The sequence below is a fragment of the Phyllobates terribilis genome, unplaced genomic scaffold (assembly GCF_046119375.1).
Source record: "Phyllobates terribilis strain yellow unplaced genomic scaffold, ASM4611937v1 Scaffold_404__1_contigs__length_1715579, whole genome shotgun sequence".
Classification (NCBI taxonomy): Eukaryota; Metazoa; Chordata; class Amphibia; order Anura; family Dendrobatidae; genus Phyllobates; species Phyllobates terribilis.
The window spans coordinates 805,801-828,039 of NW_027363164.1; the positions used below are offsets into that span (position 1 = coordinate 805,801).

Sequence of the window (22,239 nt, forward strand, 5' to 3'; positions counted from 1 at the left end):
CAGCCAGGTATCCTGCCTGCAGTAGATGGAATGTGGCAATGGAACGCTGGCTGCGCGTGTCATAATAGGCTCTGAGCCTTTATATACCTGTGCACAGCAGCAGCCACCTTCAGTCTGCTGCTGGACAGCCAGCAGCAGCAGCAGCAGGAGAGGTATGTAATCAGGAGCCCTCCTGCTAAGGGTAGACAGCTGCTCGTTCCACCCCACCCCCCGCCTTAATTGGTTCTCCTCCCTTCCAACGGTGTTGAGGCGGGTGGGAACAGCAGGGGGTGAAGGTGCTGTGTTTAAAGAGGTGGAGTTATGCAGATCTAAAACGCGTGGATTGCAGCAGCAGCAAGCCGAAAAGTGCAGGCATGTAAGGGATCTAGAGGTTGACAACATGTCTTCTTAACGGGAGTCCAGGAGCTCATCTCCACAAATGGACTTTTCAGGATCCTTGGGTGGCTCCGTAGTTTGAAACCAATTCTGGTTATCGCTTCTCGGCCTTTTGGCTAAGATCAAGTGTAGTATCTGTTCTTATCAGTTTAATATCTGATACGTCCCCTATCTGGGGACCATATATTAAATGGATTTTTAGAACAGGGAGATGGAAAAAGAGCTTGCTCTGTCCACTCCACGCATTGACCTGGTATTGCAGTATCTCCAGGACCGGTGCACCCCTTCTTTAATGCAGTGTCTAAAATCAGAAAGAATTGAATTCAATGTTTTTTGTTCATTTTGCTTGTTTGTCGGATTTTGGGATGGACTCTTTGGCTTTGCTTTTCTTCTCCTCATTGGATTTTTCATGTTCAAAGTTGCAGAAGCCAGATTACAAGCTCATTTTGGTTCAACTTCAGCAACTGTGCATTGCATTGCCATGTAATGTGATGCAATGCTATCTTTCTAGCTCTCCCTTTTTACTTCCTTTTGGATAAACAGACATATTAGGCAAGCATTTTGGAGCTTTCACCTAAATAACTACAGGTGGTGAGATAAGCTGCACAATATAATTGACCTTTCAGTATATTGTTGCACACACACCATCTATTTAGCAAATGCCCTTGTTATCAACAGCAGCCTTTTAAACTCACCTGAGCTAACAGGTATGTGCGCTGGTTACTCTGCTGCGCTTAAAATTTCTTTTTTGGTTTGCTACAATGCCTTTTCTGAAACGTTGTCTCCCTCTGCTGGAACACTGACTTCTTTCATTTAATGCCTGCAGACTATAAAAGAGAACCCAACCCAAAAAGTTTGGTTGATTAGTCTGTGGCATTCTGTTAAACTGTTGCTTATGGCGGTCTCTGTGAGCTTCTCAGCGACATTCAGCCAGCCAGGTATCCTGCCTGCAGTAGATGGAATGTGGCAATGGAACACTGGCTGCGCGTGTCATAATAGGCTCTGAGCCTTTATATACCTGTGCACAGCAGCAGCCACCTTCAGTCTGCTGCTGGACAGCCAGCAGCAGCAGCAGCAGGAGAGGTATGTAATCAGGAGCCCTCCTGCTAAGGGTAGACAGCTGCTCGTTCCACCCCACCCCCCGCCTTAATTGGTTCTCCTCCCTTCCAACGGTGTTGAGGCGGGTGGGAACAGCAGGGGGTGAAGGTGCTGTGTTTAAAGAGGTGGAGTTATGCAGATCTAAAACGCGTGGATTGCAGCAGCAGCAAGCCGAAAAGTGCAGGCATGTAAGGGATCTAGAGGTTGACAACATGTCTTCTTAACGGGAGTCCAGGAGCTCATCTCCACAAATGGACTTTTCAGGATCCTTGGGTGGCTCCGTAGTTTGAAACCAATTCTGGTTATCGCTTCTCGGCCTTTTGGCTAAGATCAAGTGTAGTATCTGTTCTTATCAGTTTAATATCTGATACGTCCCCTATCTGGGGACCATATATTAAATGGATTTTTAGAACAGGGAGATGGAAAAAGAGCTTGCTCTGTCCACTCCACGCATTGACCTGGTATTGCAGCATCTCCAGGACCGGTGCACCCCTTCTTTAATGCAGTTTCTAAAATCAGAAAGAATTGAATTCAATGTTTTTTGTTCATTTTGCTTGTTTGTCGGATTTTGGGATGGACTCTTTGGCTTTGCTTTTCTTCTCCTCATTGGATTTTTCATGTTCAAAGTTGCAGAAGCCAGATTACAAGCTCATTTTGGTTCAACTTCAGCAACTGTGCATTGCATTGCCATGTAATGTGATGCAATGCTATCTTTCTAGCTCTCCCTTTTTACTTCCTTTTGGATAAACAGACATATTAGGCAAGCATTTTGGAGCTTTCACCTAAATAACTACAGGTGGTGAGATAAGCTGCACAATATAATTGACCTTTCAGTATATTGTTGCACACACACCATCTATTTAGCAAATGCCCTTGTTATCAACAGCAGCCTTTTAAACTCACCTGAGCTAACAGGTATGTGCGCTGGTTACTCTGCTGCGCTTAAAATTTCTTTTTTGGTTTGCTACAATGCCTTTTCTGAAACGTTGTCTCCCTCTGCTGGAACACTGACTTCTTTCATTTAATGCCTGCAGACTATAAAAGAGAACCCAACCCAAAAAGTTTGGTTGATTAGTCTGTGGCATTCTGTTAAACTGTTGCTTATGGCGGTCTCTGTGAGCTTCTCAGCGACATTCAGCCAGCCAGGTATCCTGCCTGCAGTAGATGGAATGTGGCAATGGAACGCTGGCTGCGCGTGTCATAATAGGCTCTGAGCCTTTATATACCTGTGCACAGCAGCAGCCACCTTCAGTCTGCTGCTGGACAGCCAGCAGCAGCAGCAGCAGGAGAGGTATGTAATCAGGAGCCCTCCTGCTAAGGGTAGACAGCTGCTCGTTCCACCCCACCCCCCGCCTTAATTGGTTCTCCTCCCTTCCAACGGTGTTGAGGCGGGTGGGAACAGCAGGGGGTGAAGGTGCTGTGTTTAAAGAGGTGGAGTTATGCAGATCTAAAACGCGTGGATTGCAGCAGCAGCAAGCCGAAAAGTGCAGGCAAGTAAGGGATCTAGAGGTTGACAACATGTCTTCTTAACGGGAGTCCAGGAGCTCATCTCCACAAATGGACTTTTCAGGATCCTTGGGTGGCTCCGTAGTTTGAAACCAATTCTGGTTATCGCTTCTCGGCCTTTTGGCTAAGATCAAGTGCAGTGATCTACCAGTTGCTGCCTTGGCCTTGGCTAGGAGGTGCCCAGGGTACCCGGCTCCTTGGCCTGGGGGGATCGCTTTGTCTAACGGCAGGGCTTCACTCTCCTGCTGCTATTGGGGAGTCGGATTAGTCCCTGGGCAACGAGAGGCGATCACCGTGTCACCACACATAGCTGTGGGGGGCAGTTCTTTTGGAGGAAGAAGATGGAGTTGCCGAGGAAGAGGAACTGTTTACGGTTCTATGTGAAGACGGAGTTGGAGGATTTTTCGTTGGAGGAGAATCAGATCTTGGATATTCTGTTCAAGTATGGGACGATCATTGAAGAGGACATTTTTTGTATGCAAGAAATCAAGTTTAAAAAGGTATTTGACGTAACACTGAAGTCTGAAGAAAAGTGTATTTGTCTTCTCAAGAATTGGGAAGGAAAAGAAATTGGCGTTAATGCTCTTTTTGCTGGAAGGCCGAAAAAGGTGGTTATCTGTATGGATGACCCCTTTGTAGAGATGGAGGAAGTGATGGAGTTTTTGAAGCCATGGAGTATTTTGGTAAAATTCCAGAAGGACTACTTAAATAAAGTGGGAGTCTGGAATGGGAAGAGAAGTTTCCTAGTTTGGGAAAATGGACAAAATGAACTAAGTTTAGGAAGGATTGTTATAAATGGTAAATGTGGATTCAGTTATGTGGAAAATGGTAAAAGAAGAATTGATAACGGGAAACCTGGATTTTGTTATGAGGAAGGTGGGAAAAAAGAGGAGAAAGGGAAAAAGATATTTGAAGAATCGTTTGAAGATTGTAAAGAGAAAGAAGACAAAGATATACAAGTAGTTGAAAATAAGAAGGAGTTTGTGGGAGAGAAGCAGGAGTTCTCAGGAGTTGGGGACTCTATGTTTTGCAGACTGGAGAGAGTACCTAGAAGTAAAGACGTTAAGGAAAAAAGGAAGGTGGATGATAAGGGAAAAGAGAAAGTAATGCAGGATTGTGTTGATACCAGTGCTGAAGGTGAAGAAGATGAAAAGATATTGCTGCAAGGTTTTGACTGGAAATTGTTGGACATGTCATGGAGGAAGAAGAAACGTGGAAGAAGAAAAATGTTGAGTTGATGTTTTTGTTGGAAGTTTTTTGTTGTTGACGTAAGGATATGTTATGTTATGTTTTATTTATTAATTATCATTAAATTTTCTTAAAAAAAACAAAAAGTTGAATTCGGATGATGAAGGCGTAGGCGACATTTTTTGGTTATCCATGCAAATGGAATTTAATTTATGTCGCGTCTTCTGACGCATTCAATTGAAAAAAAAAAAATCTGTTCTTATCAGTTTAATATCTGATACGTCCCCTATCTGGGGACCATATATTAAATGGATTTTTAGAACAGGGAGATGGAAAAAGAGCTTGCTCTGTCCACTCCACGCATTGACCTGGTATTGCAGTATCTCCAGGACCGGTGCACCCCTTCTTTAATGCAGTTTCTAAAATCAGAAAGAATTGAATTCAATGTTTTTTGTTCATTTTGCTTGTTTGTCGGATTTTGGGATGGACTCTTTGGCTTTGCTTTTCTTCTCCTCATTGGATTTTTCATGTTCAAAGTTGCAGAAGCCAGATTACAAGCTCATTTTGGTTCAACTTCAGCAACTGTGCATTGCATTGCCATGTAATGTGATGCAATACTATCTTTCTAGCTCTCCCTTTTTACTTCCTTTTGGATAAACAGACATATTAGGCAAGCATTTTGGAGCTTTCACCTAAATAACTACAGGTGGTGAGATAAGCTGCACAATATAATTGACCTTTCAGTATATTGTTGCACACACACCATCTATTTAGCAAATGCCCTTGTTATCAACAGCAGCCTTTTAAACTCACCTGAGCTAACAGGTATGTGCGCTGGTTACTCTGCTGCGCTTAAAATTTCTTTTTTGGTTTGCTACAATGCCTTTTCTGAAACGTTGTCTCCCTCTGCTGGAACACTGACTTCTTTCATTTAATGCCTGCAGACTATAAAAGAGAACCCAACCCAAAAAGTTTGGTTGATTAGTCTGTGGCATTCTGTTAAACTGTTGCTTATGGCGGTCTCTGTGAGCTTCTCAGCGACATTCAGCCAGCCAGGTATCCTGCCTGCAGTAGATGGAATGTGGCAATGGAACGCTGGCTGCGCGTGTCATAATAGGCTCTGAGCCTTTATATACCTGAGCACAGCAGCAGCCACCTTCAGTCTGCTGCTGGACAGCCAGCAGCAGCAGCAGCAGGAGAGGTATGTAATCAGGAGCCCTCCTGCTAAGGGTAGACAGCTGCTCGTTCCACCCCACCCCCCGCCTTAATTGGTTCTCCTCCCTTCCAACGGTGTTGAGGCGGGTGGGAACAGCAGGGGGTGAAGGTGCTGTGTTTAAAGAGGTGGATTTATGCAGATCTAAAACGCGTGGATTGCAGCAGCAGCAAGCTGAAAAGTGCAGGCATGTAAGGGATCTAGAGGTTGACAACATGTCTTCTTAACGGGAGTCCAGGAGCTCATCTCCACAAATGGACTTTTCAGGATCCTTGGGTGGCTCCGTAGTTTGAAACCAATTCTGGTTATCGCTTCTCGGCCTTTTGGCTAAGATCAAGTGTAGTATCTGTCCTTATCAGTTTAATATCTGATACGTCCCCTATCTGGGGACCATATATTAAATGGATTTTTAGAACAGGGAGATGGAAAAAGAGCTTGCTCTGTCCACTCCACGCATTGACCTGGTATTGCAGTATCTCCAGGACCGGTGCACCCCTTCTTTAATGCAGTTTCTAAAATCAGAAAGAATTGAATTCAATGTTTTTTGTTCATTTTGCTTGTTTGTCGGATTTTGGGATGGACTCTTTGGCTTTGCTTTTCTTCTCCTCATTGGATTTTTCATGTTCAAAGTTGCAGAAGCCAGATTACAAGCTCATTTTGGTTCAACTTCAGCAACTGTGCATTGCATTGCCATGTAATGTGATGCAATGCTATCTTTCTAGCTCTCCCTTTTTACTTCCTTTTGGATAAACAGACATATTAGGCAAGCATTTTGGAGCTTTCACCTAAATAACTACAGGTGGTGAGATAAGCTGCACAATATAATTGACCTTTCAGTATATTGTTGCACACACACCATCTATTTAGCAAATGCCCTTGTTATCAACAGCAGCCTTTTAAACTCACCTGAGCTAACAGGTATGTGCGCTGGTTACTCTGCTGCGCTTAAAATTTCTTTTTTGGTTTGCTACAACGCCTTTTCTGAAACGTTGTCTCCCTCTGCTGGAACACTGACTTCTTTCATTTAATGCCTGCAGACTATAAAAGAGAACCCAACCCAAAAAGTTTGGTTGATTAGTCTGTGGCATTCTGTTAAACTGTTGCTTATGGCAGTCTCTGTGAGCTTCTCAGCGACATTCAGCCAGCCAGGTATCCTGCCTGCAGTAGATGGAATGTGGCAATGGAACGCTGGCTGCGCGTGTCATAATAGGCTCTGAGCCTTTATATACCTGTGCACAGCAGCAGCCACCTTCAGTCTGCTGCTGGACAGCCAGCAGCAGCAGCAGCAGGAGAGGTATGTAATCAGGAGCCCTCCTGCTAAGGGTAGACAGCTGCTCATTCCACCCCACCCCCCGCCTTAATTGGTTCTCCTCCCTTCCAACGGTGTTGAGGCGGGTGGGAACAGCAGGGGGTGAAGGTGCTGTGTTTAAAGAGGTGGAGTTATGCAGATCTCAAACGCGTGGATTGCAGCAGCAGCAAGCCGAAAAGTGCAGGCATGTAAGGGATCTAGAGGTTGACAACATGTCTTCTTAACGGGAGTCCAGGAGCTCATCTCCACAAATGGACTTTTCAGGATCCTTGGGTGGCTCCGTAGTTTGAAACCAATTCTGGTTATCGCTTCTCAGCCTTTTGGCTAAGATCAAGTGTAGTATCTGTTCTTATCAGTTTAATATCTGATACGTCCCCTATCTGGGGACCATATATTAAATGGATTTTTAGAACAGGGAGATGGAAAAAGAGCTTGCTCTGTCCACTCCACGCATTGACCTGGTATTGCAGTATCTCCAGGACCGGTGCACCCCTTCTTTAATGCAGTTTCTAAAATCAGAAAGTATTGAATTCAATGTTTTTTGTTCATTTTGCTTGTTTGTCGGATTTTGGGATGGACTCTTTGGCTTTGCTTTTCTTCTCCTCATTGGATTTTTCATGTTCAAAGTTGCAGAAGCCAGATTACAAGCTCATTTTGGTTCAACTTCAGCAACTGTGCATTGCATTGCCATGTAATGTGATGCAATGCTATCTTTCTAGCTCTCCCTTTTTACTTCCTTTTGGATAAACAGACATATTAGGCAAGCATTTTGGAGCTTTCACCTAAATAACTACAGGTGGTGAGATAAGCTGCACAATATAATTGACCTTTCAGTATATTGTTGCACACACACCATCTATTTAGCAAATGCCCTTGTTATCAACAGCAGCCTTTTAAACTCACCTGAGCTAACAGGTATGTGCGCTGGTTACTCTGCTGCGCTTAAAATTTATTTTTTGGTTTGCTACAATGCCTTTTCTGAAACGTTGTCTCCCTCTGCTGGAACACTGACTTCTTTCATTTAATGCCTGCAGACTATAAAAGAGAACCCAACCCAAAAAGTTTGGTTGATTAGTCTGTGGCATTCTGTTAAACTGTTGCTTATGGCGGTCTCTGTGAGCTTCTCAGCGACATTCAGCCAGCCAGGTATCCTGCCTGCAGTAGATGGAATGTGGCAATGGAACGCTGGCTGCGCGTGTCATAATAGGCTCTGAGCCTTTATATACCTGTGCACAGCAGCAGCCACCTTCAGTCTGCTGCTGGACAGCCAGCAGCAGCAGCAGCAGCAGGAGAGGTATGTAATCAGGAGCCCTCCTGCTAAGGGTAGACAGCTGCTCGTTCCACCCCACCCCCCGCCTTAATTGGTTCTCCTCCCTTCCAACGGTGTTGAGGCGGGTGGGAACAGCAGGGGGTGAAGGTGCTGTGTTTAAAGAGGTGGAGTTATGCAGATCTAAAACGCGTGGATTGCAGCAGCAGCAAGCCGAAAAGTGCAGGCATGTAAGGGATCTAGAGGTTGACAACATGTCTTCTTAACGGGAGTCCAGGAGCTCATCTCCACAAATGGACTTTTCAGGATCCTTGGGTGGCTCCGTAGTTTGAAACCAATTCTGGTTATCGCTTCTCGGCCTTTTGGCTCAGATCAAGTGTCTGGACATCAGGTTCCTTGAGTGCTAGCCCTCGGCCTTCCAGCATCGCCACTCCGGTGGCTTAAGCTGGATGCTGCTATAGGGGGAGAGTGAGGAGGAAACGGGAAGGCGATTTCCGTGGCTGACTATGGGAGTCAAGCTGAAATTTGCTGGGACCGGGGACCCCCGGGTCAAGAATGGATTTCGCATTGAGATTTCCGAGGAGAAGAAGGGACATTTTTCCATGTCCTACCTGGTGAATGCCATCTTCTATGAAGCATTGAAGATTAAGAAGTCGGACATTCTTTGCCTGCAGGAATTTAGAAGTCATGGAAGGTATGTGCTGGTTCTTTCTACTATGGCTGCTTGCCAAAATCTTTATAGAACCTTGAAAGGCCATACTGAGAACTCCCTCCTAGATGGACTCACTTTTACTGTCCTCTATTCAAAGGGGGATGTTCCTGTTGTTGTGTTTATGCACAATCCCTTTATCCCCCAGGAGGACATTACTGTATTCTTGAGGAGGCATTGTACTTATGTGCATTTTTCCCACAAGATCTCGAATGAAGAAGGCTTGTGGACTGGCAAATACAAGTACTTTGTTCGTTTTGCTACAGACCCCGAGGGGCCAGGGGGCATACATTATCCTCCTATGAGTTTCTCTATTGGGAGAGACACTGGTTTCTTGTACTTTCCTGATGCTCCTTTTTTCTGCAGAAGATGTAACAAGTATGGTCATGTCCAGGAGTCCTGCAGGTATCCGCCAACCTGCAGGAGGTGTAACACGTCTGGTCATATGGCGAAAGACTGCAAGAACCAGGTAAAGTGTGATGCTTGTGGTGAGGAGGGGCATGTTCTTAGGCAGTGTCAAGCTAGAACCACTCCTAAGTCTTTTGCTCAAGTGGTCGCGGAGGGGCCTGCTGTTCCTTCGACTTCTACTAGGGTTCCACAAGGTCCCCTTCCGGATGTCGGGGAGGCAACTGCTCCCCAAGAGGAAGAGGATGGCACTCAGATGGACGACATATTTGAAGATGCCCAGCTTCAGCCTCCTGCGTCAGGAGGCTTTGACATGGTGATTCCAGAGGTGATGTCACCTTTCCCTCCCCAGTTTGGTGTCCGTGGTGAGGGGGAAATGGACTTGTCCAATTCTCCTGTCATATCTTGGTGCAATACTGCTTCAGAGGAGATCGGGGGCGGTGGCCAAGGGGACTTGTCTGCTGTCCGTTTCTCTGATGAGGAGGATCCTGATGTGGTCAAGAAGAAGCCAAGGACTGAGTGTTCATCCATTGCTGCCGTGTGTGATAGCCCGGTGGACTCTCGTGCTTACCCGTCAGATGTATTTTCTCCTGACATTGTTACATTTGGCATTCAGCCAGATGGTAATAGCTTTGCTTTGCTTGATGAAGTTTGAGTTGATGTTTTCTTTCTTTTTTTTTCAGGTTATGTGTGATCCCCTTTAGTTATGCCGCATCATTCTGGATGGGACATTGTGTCCCTTAATGTTAGGCAAATTAGATCTGTTACCCGAAGAACAACAGTTCTGGATTATCTAAAGGGTTTGAGTGCAGATGTCTATTGTCTACAAGAGTGTGGGATTACTGAATCTCCAGGGGATAAGGACTGGCCTTATGGCCAGTATGTTTGGTCGGGGTCCAGCTTTAACAAAAATGATGGTGTGGGGATTTTAGTTGGTAATAAGAATATTACTATTGATAGTTACACGGTTGTGGAGGTGGGTCGCTGCATTATTGTTTTTTTGAGTTATAGGGGGTGGAAGGTTAGAATGATTAATTTATATTGTCCTACTAAAAAAGAGGAGCGGCTTGCTCTTCTTGAGAAATTGAGTTTTTTTCTCCCTGGAAAAATTCCTACAGTTTTTGTTGGTGACTGTAATTGTGTCACAGAAGGTAATGTGGACATTACGGGAAAAAAGTTATCTCAACTTATTTCTGATTTTTCTTTCTTAGACGCTGCAATACTTGAGTATGGCATTCCACCACCGCCTACATATTATGCTGACCGTGGTAATATTTCATCGAGGATAGATAGGATGTTATTTTCCAAAAATATGGTTTGTTCAAGTTATGTTCAACATAAGGTACCTTTTTCTGATCATGAGTGTTTGCGTGGAGTTTTTAGTGCGAATGGGGACATGGTGTTTGGGGGTGGGGTTTGGAAATTGAATACGAGGTTGTTGGAGGATGAGGAGGTGATGAGTGAGTTGGAGAAAAGGTATGCAAGTTGGAGGTGGCGTAAGCGTGATTTTGGTAGTGTGCTTGAATGGTGGGATTGGGTGAAATTACAGTTAAAAACTTTCTTTAAAAAAATGGGGCTACAAAAAAGCTGCCAGATATCGTAATAGATTTAATGACTTAAGTAGACGGATTGATTGGTTGCGTGGGTGTGTTAGGAAAGGAATGGATATGTCTGATCAGCTTGAGGTTGCTAAGAATGAGTTAAAATGTCTTCTGGATGAAAAAGGTAAAGAGATTATTTACCGTACCAAGTTAGAGCATTTGGAAAAGAATGAAAAGTGCACCAGGTACTTTTTTAAAAAAATGAATGGAAGGAAGTTGGATTTGAGTGAAGTGGTAGGTGAAGATGGATCTAGTGTGGTTGGGAAGAATGTGTTGAATGAGGTGAATGGCTTCTATAGTAAGTTGTACGATGAGAAATGGATTGATCCTGGACTTGTGTCGCATGTATTGAGTGGTATGGAGAAGAGACTTGGTTCGGATGAATGTGATGCTTTGTGTGAGGATGTTATTTTGGATGAGGTGAGGAATGTTGTTATGAGTGCTAAAAAGAATAAGACGCCTGGGAAGGATGGGTTGCCTGTGGAGCTGTATGTGAAAGCTTGGGAGTTTTTGGGTAAGGACTTGACTGAGGTTTGTAGGTATATGTGGATGAATGGTGTTTTGTGTGACAGTATGAAAGAGGGTATAGTGGTTCTTGTGTTTAAGAAGGGTGAGAAAAAGCGTTTGGAGAACTGGAGACCCATATCATTGCTTAACGCTGATTATAAGGTCTACAGTAAATTGTTAGCAAATCGTATGCGTGAGGTGATTGGTAGGGTTGTGGAGGATGACCAAGTGTGTGCCGTGCCTGGTCGGAGTATAAGTGATAATTTGTTATTGTTAAGGGATATGCTTGGGGATTGTAAGACTAGAAAAAAGAAGTGTATGGTGTTAGCAATTGATTTCGAAAAGGCTTTTGATAGAGTTTCGCATGTGTTTCTGTTTAAAGTATTGGAGAGGATGGGTTTCCCTAGGGTTTTTCTGAATGGAGTTAAGTCTTTATATGATTATGTGTCAAGTGAGTTTTTAGTGAATGGATGGTTGTCTGACAAAGTGATGATTAGGTCTGGTGTAAGACAGGGGTGCCCTATGTCCCCTGTCTTGTTTGTATGTGTGATTGAGCCTTTGCTGTGTTTAGTGAGACGTGAGAAAATGATGAGAGGATTCTTAGTGCCTGGGAGTGGTGGTAAGCATGTGAAGGTGTTAGGTTACATGGATGATGTTGTGATGGTGAGTGAAAGTATGGCTTCAATGAGTAGGGTGAGGTTGCTTTTGGATTTTTTCTGTGGTGCATCAGGTTTTAGAGTTAACTGGACTAAGTGTAGTTTCAAATGCTTTGGAGATGACAGTATTCGTATGGAAGGTGTTAAGTATGAGGAGAGTGCAATTAAGGTTTTAGGGGTATTTTTCAATGATGATCTGAAAGGAAATGAGAGTTGGGACGAGTGTGGTATGCGTGTTGAGCGAAAATTGAATTTTTGGAGAATGAGAGATCTTTCTTTGCGGGGCAAAGTTCTAGTTATCAAAGCAGTGATCTTACCCATTCTGCTTTTTGTGGCCATAATTTTTCCATCCCCTTTTAGGAAAGTGAAGAGAGTTGAGAAAATGATTTTTTCCTTTTTCTGGTGCAGCAAGATGGAGAAGCTGAAGAGGGAAAGCCTTTATAAGGCCTGCCAGCATGGTGGTTTGGGATTTCCTAATGTTGAGGTTTTTTTAGGGCTCCATTATATTAAGACGATTGTGGTATTGTTGGGTAAAGGTAATAAGGGTGCATGTATGGCAAGTTATTCTGCAGGATGGATGTTGTATGGGTTAGGTTGGAGAAAGAGGGATGCGAGAGTGCCTGTGTCTTTTAAGTGTCCGGTGTGGTATGAGGTGATTGAGAAGTTTGTCAAGAAGTATGATTTGCTGAGTGTGCCGGTGGATGAGTTTAGAATGACTAAGAGGGTGTATAGGAAATTGTGTGCAAATGAGGTCGAGTCTAATATTGTTGGTTTGAGAGGGAATGAGGTTGCGGATGCTTGGAGAAAGTTGGGTATGTATGGGATGTCCAACAAACAGAAGGATGTAGTGTGGATGGCGTTTCACAATATTCTTCCAGTGAGAGACGTTCAAAAGAAGAGAGGTTTGATTAGGTCGGATGTTTGTCCAAGAGATGGATGTAATGGTTGTGAGACGGTTATGCATCTGATGTGGAATTGTGATTTTGCGCAAGACGTGTGGAAATGTGTAGGGGGGTTGTGTAGGAGTTTGGCAGGAGTGACTTTTGTGGATTGGCGTGTGGTTATGTTTGGTATTGGTGCAAGTGGACGTGTAAAGGAGAGAGTTTTGTGGTTAATTATGGCTTGTGTGTTAGAAAGTTTGTGGGATGTGAGGAATCTTTGTGTATTTAAAAGGAAATCAATTACAGTAAATGAATGTATTAGGATTATTCTTTCTAGGCTATTTTTGATTTACAAGATGGATAGTAGTAGCGGTGGTGGAACAGATGCCGAGGGAATATGGAAATTTAAAAAGTGGAGGCATATTGTAAAATTTCAGTGATCTTTTGGTTTATATTAATAAGATGTTCTTCTTTCTGTAATATTAGGTTACTTTATGCTTAATAAATATGGCCATGATGATGAGAAGTTTTTTTTGCAACAGTTTTGGTATATCCTACTGATTTGCTATAAAACTAACCTGAATGGTTTAAAAAAAAAAAAAAAAATCTGTTCTTATCAGTTTAATATCTGATACGTCCCCTATCTGGGGACCATATATTAAATGGATTTTTAGAACAGGGAGATGGAAAAAGAGCTTGCTCTGTCCACTCCACGCATTGACCTGGTATTGCAGTATCTCCAGGACCGGTGCACCCCTTCTTTAATGCAGTTTCTAAAATCAGAAAGAATTGAATTCAATGTTTTTTGTTCATTTTGCTTGTTTGTCGGATTTTGGGATGGACTCTTTGGCTTTGCTTTTCTTCTCCTCATTGGATTTTTCATGTTCAAAGTTGCAGAAGCCAGATTACAAGCTCATTTTGGTTCAACTTCAGCAACTGTGCATTGCATTGCCATGTAATGTGATGCAATGCTATCTTTCTAGCTCTCCCTTTTTACTTCCTTTTGGATAAACAGACATATTAGGCAAGCATTTTGGAGCTTTCACCTAAATAACTACAGGTGGTGAGATAAGCTGCACAATATAATTGACCTTTCAGTATATTGTTGCACACACACCATCTATTTAGCAAATGCCCTTGTTATCAACAGCAGCATTTTAAACTCACCTGAGCTAACAGGTATGTGCGCTGGTTACTCTGCTGCGCTTAAAATTTCTTTTTTGGTTTGCTACAATGCCTTTTCTGAAACGTTGTCTCCTTCTGCTGGAACACTGACTTCTTTCATTTAATGCCTGCAGACTATAAAAGAGAACCCAACCCAAAAAGTTTGGTTGATTAGTCTGTGGCATTCTGTTAAACTGTTGCTTATGGCGGTCTCTGTGAGCTTCTCAGCGACATTCAGCCAGCCAGGTATCCTGCCTGCAGTAGATGGAATGTGGCAATGGAACGCTGGCTGCGCGTGTCATAATAGGCTCTGAGCCTTTATATACCTGTGCACAGCAGCAGCCACCTTCAGTCTGCTGCTGGACAGCCAGCAGCAGCAGCAGCAGGAGAGGTATGTAATCAGGAGCCCTCCTGCTAAGGGTAGACAGCTGCTCGTTCCACCCCACCCCCCGCCTTAATTGGTTCTCCTCCCTTCCAACGGTGTTGAGGCGGGTGGGAACAGCAGGGGGTGAAGGTGCTGTGTTTAAAGAGGTGGAGTTATGCAGATCTAAAACGCGTGGATTGCAGCAGCAGCAAGCCGAAAAGTGCAGGCATGTAAGGGATCTAGAGGTTGACAACATGTCTTCTTAACGGGAGTCCAGGAGCTCATCTCCACAAATGGACTTTTCAGGATCCTTGGGTGGCTCCGTAGTTTGAAACCAATTCTGGTTATCGCTTCTCGGCCTTTTGGCTAAGATCAAGTGTAGTATCTGTTCTTATCAGTTTAATATCTGATACGTCCCCTATCTGGGGACCATATATTAAATAGATTTTTAGAACAGGGAGATGGAAAAAGAGCTTGCTCTGTCCACTCCACACATTGACCTGGTATTGCATTATCTCCAGGACCGGTGCACCCCTTCTTTAATGCAGTTTCTAAAATCAGAAAGAATTGAATTCAATGTTTTTTGTTCATTTTGCTTGTTTGTCGGATTTTGGGATGGACTCTTTGGCTTTGCTTTTCTTCTCCTCATTGGATTTTTCATGTTCAAAGTTGCAGAAGCCAGATTACAAGCTCATTTTGGTTCAACTTCAGCAACTGTGCATTGCATTGCCATGTAATGTGATGCAATGCTATCTTTCTAGCTCTCCCTTTTTACTTCCTTTTGGATAAACAGACATATTAGGCAAGCATTTTGGAGCTTTCACCTAAATAACTACAGGTGGTGAGATAAGCTGCACAATATAATTGACCTTTCAGTATATTGTTGCACACACACCATCTATTTAGCAAATGCCCTTGTTATCAACAGCAGCCTTTTAAACTCACCTGAGCTAACAGGTATGTGCGCTGGTTACTCTGCTGCGCTTAAAATTTCTTTTTTGGTTTGCTACAATGCCTTTTCTGAAACGTTGTCTCCTTCTGCTGGAACACTGACTTCTTTCATTTAATGCCTGCAGACTATAAAAGAGAACCCAACCCAAAAAGTTTGGTTGATTAGTCTGTGGCATTCTGTTAAACTGTTGCTTATGGCGGTCTCTGTGAGCTTCTCAGCGACATTCAGCCAGCCAGGTATCCTGCCTGCAGTAGATGGAATGTGGCAATGGAACGCTGGCTGCGCGTGTCATAATAGGCTCTGAGCCTTTATATACCTGTGCACAGCAGCAGCCACCTTCAGTCTGCTGCTGGACAGCCAGCAGCAGCAGCAGCAGGAGAGGTATGTAATCAGGAGCCCTCCTGCTAAGGGTAGACAGCTGCTCGTTCCACCCCACCCCCCGCCTTAATTGGTTCTCCTCCCTTCCAACGGTGTTGAGGCGGGTGGGAACAGCAGGGGGTGAAGGTGCTGTGTTTAAAGAGGTGGAGTTATGCAGATCTAAAACGCGTGGATTGCAGCAGCAGCAAGCCGAAAAGTGCAGGCATGTAAGGGATCTAGAGGTTGACAACATGTCTTCTTAACGGGAGTCCAGGAGCTCATCTCCACAAATGGACTTTTCAGGATCCTTGGGTGGCTCCGTAGTTTGAAACCAATTCTGGTTATCGCTTCTCGGCCTTTTGGCTAAGATCAAGTGTAGTATCTGTTCTTATCAGTTTAATATCTGATACGTCCCCTATCTGGGGACCATATATTAAATGGATTTTTAAAACAGGGAGATGGAAAAAGAGCTTGCTCTGTCCACTCCACCCATTGACCTGGTATTGCAGTATCTCCAGGACCGGTGCACCCCTTCTTTAATGCAGTTTCTAAAATCAGAAAGAATTGAATTCAATGTTTTTTGTTCATTTTGCTTGTTTGTCGGATTTTGGGATGGACTCTTTGGCTTTGCTTTTCTTCTCCTCATTGGATTTCTCATGTTCAAAGTTGCAGAAGCCAGATTACAAGCTCATTTTGGTTCAACTTCAGCAACTGTGCATTGCATTGCCATGTAATGTGATGCAATGCTATCTTTCTAGCTCTCCCTTTTTACTTCCTTTTGGATAAACAGACATATTAGGCAAGCATTTTGGAGCTTTCACCTAAATAACTACAGGTGGTGAGATAAGCTGCACAATATAATTGACCTTTCAGTATATTGTTGCACACACACCATCTATTTAGCAAATGCCCTTGTTATCAACAGCAGCCTTTTAAACTCACCTGAGCTAACAGGTATGTGCGCTGGTTACTCTGCTGCGCTTAAAATTTCTTTTTTGGTTTGCTACAATGCCTTTTCTGAAACGTTGTCTCCTTCTGCTGGAACACTGACTTCTTTCATTTAATGCCTGCAGACTATAAAAGAGAACCCAACCCAAAAAGTTTGGTTGATTAGTCTGTGGCATTCTGTTAAACTGTTGCTTATGGCGGTCTCTGTGAGCTTCTCAGCGACATTCAGCCAGCCAGGTATCCTGCCTGCAGTAGATGGAATGTGGCAATGGAACGCTGGCTGCGCGTGTCATAATAGGCTCTGAGCCTTTATATACCTGTGCACAGCAGCAGCCACCTTCAGTCTGCTGCTGGACAGCCAGCAGCAGCAGCAGCAGGAGAGGTATGTAATCAGGAGCCCTCCTGCTAAGGGTAGACAGCTGCTCGTTCCACCCCACCCCCCGCCTTAATTGGTTCTCCTCCCTTCCAACGGTGTTGAGGCGGGTGGGAACAGCAGGGGGTGAAGGTGCTGTGTTTAAAGAGGTGGAGTTATGCAGATCTAAAACGCGTGGATTGCAGCAGCAGCAAGCCGAAAAGTGCAGGCATGTAAGGGATCTAGAGGTTGACAACATGTCTTCTTAACGGGAGTCCAGGAGCTCATCTCCACAAATGGACTTTTCAGGATCCTTGGGTGGCTCCGTAGTTTGAAACCAATTCTGGTTATCGCTTCTCGGCCTTTTGGCTAAGATCAAGTGTAGTATCTGTTCTTATCAGTTTAATATCTGATACGTCCCCTATCTAGGGACCATATATTAAATGGATTTTTAGAACAGGGAGATGGAAAAAGAGCTTGCTCTGTCCACTCCACGCATTGACCTGGTATTGCAGTATCTCCAGGACCGGTGCACCCCTTCTTTAATGCAGTTTCTAAAATCAGAAAGAATTGAATTCAATGTTTTTTTTTCATTTTGCTTGTTTGTCGGATTTTGGGATGGACTCTTTGGCTTTGCTTTTCTTCTCCTCATTGGATTTTTCATGTTCAAAGTTGCAGAAGCCAGATTACAAGCTCATTTTGGTTCAACTTCAGCAACTGTGCATTGCATTGCCATGTAATGTGATGCAATGCTATCTTTCTAGCTCTCCCTTTTTACTTCCTTTTGGATAAACAGACATATTAGGCAAGCATTTTGGAGCTTTCACCTAAATAACTACAGGTGGTGAGATAAGCTGCACAATATAATTGACCTTTCAGTATATTGTTGCACACACACCATCTATTTAGCAAATGCCCTTGTTATCAACAGCAGCCTTTTAAACTCACCTGAGCTAACAGGTATGTGCGCTGGTTACTCTGCTGCGCTTAAAATTTCTTTTTTGGTTTGCTACAATGCCTTTTCTGAAACGTTGTCTCCTTCTGCTGGAACACTGACTTCTTTCATTTAATGCCTGCAGACTATAAAAGAGAACCCAACCCAAAAAGTTTGGTTGATTAGTCTGTGGCATTCTGTTAAACTGTTGCTTATGGCGGTCTCTGTGAGCTTCTCAGCGACATTCAGCCAGCCAGGTATCCTGCCTGCAGTAGATGGAATGTGGCAATGGAACGCTGGCTGCGCGTGTCATAATAGGCTCTGAGCCTTTATATACCTGTGCACAGCAGCAGCCACCTTCAGTCTGCTGCTGGACAGCCAGCAGCAGCAGCAGCAGGAGAGGTATGTAATCAGGAGCCCTCCTGCTAAGGGTAGACAGCTGCTCGTTCCACCCCACCCCCCGCCTTAATTGGTTCTCCTCCCTTCCAACGGTGTTGAGGCGGGTGGGAACAGCAGGGGGTGAAGGTGCTGTGTTTAAAGAGGTGGAGTTATGCAGATCTAAAACGCGTGGATTGCAGCAGCAGCAAGCCGAAAAGTGCAGGCATGTAAGGGATCTAGAGGTTGACAACATGTCTTCTTAACGGGAGTCCAGGAGCTCATCTCCACAAATGGACTTTTCAGGATCCTTGGGTGGCTCCGTAGTTTGAAACCAATTCTGGTTATCGCTTCTCGGCCTTTTGGCTAAGATCAAGTGTAGTATCTGTTCTTATCAGTTTAATATCTGATACGTCCCCTATCTGGGGACCATATATTAAATGGATTTTTAGAACAGGGAGATGGAAAAAGAGCTTGCTCTGTCCACTCCACGCATTGACCTGGTATTGCAGTATCTCCAGGACCGGTGCACCCCTTCTTTAATGCAGTTTCTAAAATCAGAAAGAATTGAATTCAATGTTTTTTGTTCATTTTGCTTGTTTGTCAGATTTTGGGATGGACTCTTTGGCTTTGCTTTTCTTCTCCTCATTGGATTTTTCATGTTCAAAGTTGCAGAAGCCAGATTACAAGCTCATTTTGGTTCAACTTCAGCAACTGTGCATTGCATTGCCATGTAATGTGATGCAATGCTATCTTTCTAGCTCTCCCTTTTTACTTCCTTTTGGATAAACAGACATATTAGGCAAGCATTTTGGAGCTTTCACCTAAATAACTACAGGTGGTGAGATAAGCTGCACAATATAATTGACCTTTCAGTATATTGTTGCACACACACCATCTATTTAGCAAATGCCCTTGTTATCAACAGCAGCCTTTTAAACTCACCTGAGCTAACAGGTATGTGCGCTGGTTACTCTGTTGCGCTTAAAATTTCTTTTTTGGTTTGCTACAATGCCTTTTCTGAAACGTTGTCTCCTTCTGCTGGAACACTGACTTCTTTCATTTAATGCCTGCAGACTATAAAAGAGAACCCAACCCAAAAAGTTTGGTTGATTAGTCTGTGGCATTCTGTTAAACTGTTGCTTATGGCGGTCTCTGTGAGCTTCTCAGCGACATTCAGCCAGCCAGGTATCCTGCCTGCAGTAGATGGAATGTGGCAATGGAACGCTGGCTGCGCGTGTCATAATAGGCTCTGAGCCTTTATATACCTGTGCACAGCAGCAGCCACCTTCAGTCTGCTGCTGGACAGCCAGCAGCAGCAGCAGCAGGAGAGGTATGTAATCAGGAGCCCTCCTGCTAAGGGTAGACAGCTGCTCGTTCCACCCCACCCCCCGCCTTAATTGGTTCTCCTCCCTTCCAACGGTGTTGAGGCGGGTGGGAACAGCAGGGGGTGAAGGTGCTGTGTTTAAAGAGGTGGAGTTATGCAGATCTAAAACGCGTGGATTGCAGCAGCAGCAAGCCGAAAAGTGCAGGCATGTAAGGGATCTAGAGGTTGACAACATGTCTTCTTAACGGGAGTCCAGGAGCTCATCTCCACAAATGGACTTTTCAGGATCCTTGGGTGGCTCCGTAGTTTGAAACCAATTCTGGTTATCGCTTCTCGGCCTTTTGGCTAAGATCAAGTGTAGTATCTGTTCTTATCAGTTTAATATCTGATACGTCCCCTATCTGGGGACCATATATTAAATGGATTTTTAGAACAGGGAGATGGAAAAAGAGCTTGCTCTGTCCACTCCACGCATTGACCTGGTATTGCAGTATCTCCAGGACCGGTGCACCCCTTCTTTAATGCAGTTTCTAAAATCAGAAAGAATTGAATTCAATGTTTTTTGTTCATTTTGCTTGTTTGTCGGATTTTGGGATGGACTCTTTGGCTTTGCTTTTCTTCTCCTCATTGGATTTTTCATGTTCAAAGTTGCAGAAGCCAGATTACAAGCTCATTTTGGTTCAACTTCAGCAACTGTGCATTGCATTGCCATGTAATGTGATGCAATGCTATCTTTCTAGCTCTCCCTTTTTACTTCCTTTTGGATAAACAGACATATTAGGCAAGCATTTTGGAGCTTTCACCTAAATAACTACAGGTGGTGAGATAAGCTGCACAATATAATTGACCTTTCAGTATATTGTTGCACACACACCATCTATTTAGCAAATGCCCTTGTTATCAACAGCAGCCTTTTAAACTCACCTGAGCTAACAGGTATGTGCGCTGGTTACTCTGCTGCGCTTAAAATTTCTTTTTTGGTTTGCTACAATGCCTTTTCTGAAACGTTGTCTCCTTCTGCTGGAACACTGACTTCTTTCATTTAATGCCTGCAGACTATAAAAGAGAACCCAACCCAAAAAGTTTGGTTGATTAGTCTGTGGCATTCTGTTAAACTGTTGCTTATGGCGGTCTCTGTGAGCTTCTCAGCGACATTCAGCCAGCCAGGTATCCTGCCTGCAGTAGATGGAATGTGGCAATGGAACGCTGGCTGCGCGTGTCATAATAGGCTCTGAGCCTTTATATACCTGTGCACAGCAGCAGCCACCTTCAGTCTGCTGCTGGACAGCCAGCAGCAGCAGCAGCAGGAGAGGTATGTAATCAGGAGCCCTCCTGCTAAGGGTAGACAGCTGCTCGTTCCACCCCACCCCCCGCCTTAATTGGTTCTCCTCCCTTCCAACGGTGTTGAGGCGGGTGGGAACAGCAGGGGGTGAAGGTGCTGTGTTTAAAGAGGTGGAGTTATGCAGATCTAAAACGCGTGGATTGCAGCAGCAGCAAGCCGAAAAGTGCAGGCATGTAAGGGATCTAGAGGTTGATAACATGTCTTCTTAACGGGAGTCCAGGAGCTCATCTCCACAAATGGACTTTTCAGGATCCTTGGGTGGCTCCGTAGTTTGAAACCAATTCTGGTTATCGCTTCTCGGCCTTTTGGCTAAGATCAAGTGTAGTATCTGTTCTTATCAGTTTAATATCTGATACGTCCCCTATCTGGGGACCATATATTAAATGGATTTTTAGAACAGGGAGATGGAAAAAGAGCTTGCTCTGTCCACTCCACGCATTGACCTGGTATTGCAGTATCTCCAGGACCGGTGCACCCCTTCTTTAATGCAGTTTCTAAAATCAGAAAGAATTGAATTCAATGTTTTTTGTTCATTTTGCTTGTTTGTCGGATTTTGGGATGGACTCTTTGGCTTTGCTTTTCTTCTCCTCATTGGATTTTTCATGTTCAAAGTTGCAGAAGCCAGATTACAAGCTCATTTTGGTTCAACTTCAGCAACTGTGCATTGCATTGCCATGTAATGTGATGCAATGCTATCTTTCTAGCTCTCCCTTTTTACTTCCTTTTGGATAAACAGACATATTAGGCAAGCATTTTGGAGCTTTCACCTAAATAACTACAGGTGGTGAGATAAGCTGCACAATATAATTGACCTTTCAGTATATTGTTGCACACACACCATCTATTTAGCAAATGCCCTTGTTATCAACAGCAGCCTTTTAAACTCACCTGAGCTAACAGGTATGTGCGCTGGTTACTCTGCTGCGCTTAAAATTTCTTTTTTGGTTTGCTACAATGCCTTTTCTGAAACGTTGTCTCCTTCTGCTGGAACACTGACTTCTTTCATTTAATGCCTGCAGACTATAAAAGAGAACCCAACCCAAAAAGTTTGGTTGATTAGTCTGTGGCATTCTGTTAAACTGTTGCTTATGGCGGTCTCTGTGAGCTTCTCAGCGACATTCAGCCAGCCAGGTATCCTGCCTGCAGTAGATGGAATGTGGCAATGGAACGCTGGCTGCGCGTGTCATAATAGGCTCTGAGCCTTTATATACCTGTGCACAGCAGCAGCCACCTTCAGTCTGCTGCTGGACAGCCAGCAGCAGCAGCAGCAGGAGAGGTATGTAATCAGGAGCCCTCCTGCTAAGGGTAGACAGCTGCTCGTTCCACCCCACCCCCCGCCTTAATTGGTTCTCCTCCCTTCCAACAGTGTTGAGGCGGGTGGGAACAGCAGGGGGTGAAGGTGCTGTGTT

General features: G+C 44.2%; 11 non-coding genes and 1 pseudogene across 11 annotated transcripts; all 12 read left to right on the top strand.

Annotated features, from left to right (window-relative positions):
• Window positions 1–471: 471 nt before the first annotated feature.
• On the top strand, window positions 472–662 carry LOC141225411 (U2 spliceosomal RNA). Its single transcript, XR_012292684.1, has one exon. It is a non-coding gene; the product is annotated as a U2 spliceosomal RNA (small nuclear RNA).
• A 1,115-nt stretch (window positions 663–1,777) lies between these two features.
• LOC141225546 (U2 spliceosomal RNA) lies at window positions 1,778–1,968 on the top strand. Its single transcript, XR_012292818.1, has one exon. It is a non-coding gene; the product is annotated as a U2 spliceosomal RNA (small nuclear RNA).
• A 2,411-nt stretch (window positions 1,969–4,379) lies between these two features.
• On the top strand, window positions 4,380–4,572 carry LOC141225647 (U2 spliceosomal RNA). Its single transcript, XR_012292913.1, has one exon. It is a non-coding gene; the product is annotated as a U2 spliceosomal RNA (small nuclear RNA).
• A 1,115-nt stretch (window positions 4,573–5,687) lies between these two features.
• Window positions 5,688–5,878, top strand: LOC141225571 (U2 spliceosomal RNA). Its single transcript, XR_012292842.1, has one exon. It is a non-coding gene; the product is annotated as a U2 spliceosomal RNA (small nuclear RNA).
• A 1,115-nt stretch (window positions 5,879–6,993) lies between these two features.
• LOC141225531 (U2 spliceosomal RNA) lies at window positions 6,994–7,184 on the top strand. The gene has a single exon (XR_012292803.1). It is a non-coding gene; the product is annotated as a U2 spliceosomal RNA (small nuclear RNA).
• A 6,113-nt stretch (window positions 7,185–13,297) lies between these two features.
• On the top strand, window positions 13,298–13,474 carry LOC141225092 (U2 spliceosomal RNA; annotated as a pseudogene).
• A 1,115-nt stretch (window positions 13,475–14,589) lies between these two features.
• On the top strand, window positions 14,590–14,780 carry LOC141225547 (U2 spliceosomal RNA). The gene has a single exon (XR_012292819.1). It is a non-coding gene; the product is annotated as a U2 spliceosomal RNA (small nuclear RNA).
• Window positions 14,781–15,895: 1,115 nt separating this feature from the next.
• LOC141225586 (U2 spliceosomal RNA) lies at window positions 15,896–16,086 on the top strand. The gene has a single exon (XR_012292857.1). It is a non-coding gene; the product is annotated as a U2 spliceosomal RNA (small nuclear RNA).
• Window positions 16,087–17,201: 1,115 nt separating this feature from the next.
• On the top strand, window positions 17,202–17,392 carry LOC141225581 (U2 spliceosomal RNA). Its single transcript, XR_012292852.1, has one exon. It is a non-coding gene; the product is annotated as a U2 spliceosomal RNA (small nuclear RNA).
• A 1,115-nt stretch (window positions 17,393–18,507) lies between these two features.
• Window positions 18,508–18,698, top strand: LOC141225412 (U2 spliceosomal RNA). Its single transcript, XR_012292685.1, has one exon. It is a non-coding gene; the product is annotated as a U2 spliceosomal RNA (small nuclear RNA).
• A 1,115-nt stretch (window positions 18,699–19,813) lies between these two features.
• On the top strand, window positions 19,814–20,004 carry LOC141225413 (U2 spliceosomal RNA). Its single transcript, XR_012292686.1, has one exon. It is a non-coding gene; the product is annotated as a U2 spliceosomal RNA (small nuclear RNA).
• Window positions 20,005–21,119: 1,115 nt separating this feature from the next.
• Window positions 21,120–21,310, top strand: LOC141225414 (U2 spliceosomal RNA). The gene has a single exon (XR_012292687.1). It is a non-coding gene; the product is annotated as a U2 spliceosomal RNA (small nuclear RNA).
• The last annotated feature ends 929 nt before the right edge of the window (window positions 21,311–22,239 follow it).